This window comes from Electrophorus electricus, chromosome 3 (genome assembly GCF_041902795.1).
Source record: "Electrophorus electricus isolate QZ-2024a chromosome 3, ASM4190279v1, whole genome shotgun sequence".
Lineage (NCBI taxonomy): Eukaryota > Metazoa > Chordata > Actinopteri > Gymnotiformes > Gymnotidae > Electrophorus > Electrophorus electricus.
In genome coordinates this window covers 22,736,991-22,739,490 of record NC_137499.1, presented here as the reverse complement: position 1 = coordinate 22,739,490, position 2,500 = coordinate 22,736,991, and positions in this window count along the sequence as shown.

Genomic DNA, 2,500 nt, shown 5'->3' with positions numbered 1-2,500 from the left:
GTGTGTGTATTTGTGATTCACTCACAGAGTCATCTGTCTGGATTAGAGGCTGGAAGGACTCACGTGCCTTTTTATGAGTATGTGTATAAGACCTTTGTGTGTGTATGTGCTTGTATGTTTGGTATTTGTGTGTATTGGTGTACTGTGTGTGTGTATGTGTCTGTTCCTGTGGATGAGTGTGCATGTGTATATTAGTGTATATGTACCTTTGTACTTATGTATGTGGGTGTGTTGGTTGGTTTTATGGCAGTGTTGAAAGGTATGAGCTAGCCTCTCCCTCTCCTTATCCTCCTGATAAAGTCGAGGGGCCATAGTCTTCCTCTCCAGAACATCCTCCTCTTCCTCCTTCTTCCAGCATATGAGACTTGTGTGTAAATCTTTCCAGCTAGCACTGCAGTTAGATGCTGATCTCACACGTAACCTACATTCCTCAGTCACACAAATCTAGAGGGTCTTTTTCATGTTCAGTGGTCTGTTCTATAAAGCAGTTTACCTTCCTGATGAAGTAGAGATTGGGGAGAAATAGACACTTCACTGGGCTACAAGTTCGTTCTTATGATCATTCACACTTCACGCTGGATCTCATAATGCAGCATGCAAAATCGAGAGTCTTCATACATCTTTGGATTTGTGAAAATGCCGTGTCTCAATGGGGGGGACTGTCCTCCCGTGTCTCAACGGAGGAACGGTCTACCCAATGCAAATGGTGTCTCTGCAGACCCAGGGATCCAGTTCTCTACAGACTCAGGGATCCAGTTCTCTGCAGACCCAGGGATCCAGTTCTCTGCAGACCCAGGGATCCAGTTCTCTACAGACCCAGGGATCCAGTTCTCTGTAGACTCAGGGGTCAAGCTCTCTGCAGACCCAGTCTGAGGCTTTCTGAGTTCCTGTGACGGTAGGCCCTGGTTGGCCCCGTTTAAAACTACTCTGAGGTCTTCCACCCCACAAACCGTGATTGTAAGCACCCTGGACCACAGTTGCCCTCTGAAGCAGGAGTTCACCCCAGACAAGTGGCTTATATTGGCATATTTAAACATATATAACTCTTCCTGTAATATTTACAGACTTATGTATCACCTATATAAACCCATATTTTAACCTCTGATGCTTAATTCTTCCTATAAAGCATCTATAAAAAATCAATTTGAAAAGAGTGAGATGTCTGAGTCACTCCCACAAGGCTCTTTTCTAAAACAGAGATTGTTAAATGTAGTTACATTATGTGGCAATGAACATTGCTGTAGTTACCATGCCAAGATCTCTGTACTTCCTGTTTTGATGCTTTAAGTGGTTAACAGTTTATATTTATATCTGATAGGTGCTGTTTGCATCATGAGCTCTGCCTATAAACTGTCATAGGAAAATCTATCCTGAGCTATAATCTGCACATATATGCCAGAGACCCCACTCCTCATTCTGACAGTACTTGGCTGGTAGGTTCTTGAGATAAACAAAGTACACACCAAGAGTGAAAATACTGCGGTATAAGGAACAGCAAATGCAAACACGGAATCTGAAGCTTGTTTTGATTAGTATGTATACGTGCAGCCATCAAATTAAAGGCTAACTGCCTCCATGTGAATGGTGTGTATATCTGTTACTAGCTCTAAGAACAGGGGCATGTTATATTCTGGTGATTTGCTCCAGAATGGAGGTGTGGCGAAGTCCCACAAGGGTCTTGACCTCAGTGGAGCATGGGGTGAATGTTAGGGTCAAAGGTCATCATCATTTCATTTTAAGTACAAGACATGGAGTGGGGGAGGATCTGGAATGCTTTAGCCTTAGCCTTGCTCTGTCTGTCTATGAGTGTGTGTGTGTGTGTGTGTGTGTGTGTGTGTGTGTGTGTGTGTGTGTGTGTGTGCGTGTGTGCTCAAACGGGTGTGTACATGTGTGCTCATGGTTAAACTTAAAGCTTGCATAATCCAGGTGTAGCATTCCAAGCCCATTTTTGACTTTTCTAGAGTGGGTAACTTCAAGTGTGGTCTACAGTTGAACCCAAACATATTTAGTCTCATGGATTACAGAAATTATATCTCTGAGGATGAAAATTGTTACATTTAGGATTAAGATTGTTACTGGGGTCTTACAGTTTAAGTAATTGCGTGTTGGGCTATACACTTTGAGGTTGTGGTTACAAACAAACTAACAACACATAAACAAGAAAGCAAAACAACGGAATAAAATAATGAGTTATGATGCTAACGACCTTTTAACAAATTCTTTTGCTCTTACAATTATGGATAATATTGTACTTGAAAACTAGTGCATTTGTTTGTCTTTTCCTGTGCCTCCATGCAGTCTCGGCTTCAGGTAGGTGTCAGCACCCCCAGGCCAGCCGCTCTCACCTCCTAATCCAGGGGCTGTGCTCCTCTGGGATTATCACCCCCTAATCCAGGGGCTGTGCTCCTCTGGGATTATCACCTCCTAATCCAGGGGCTGTGCTCCTCTGGGATTATCACCTCCTAATCCAGGGGCTGTGCTCCTCTGGGATTATCACATC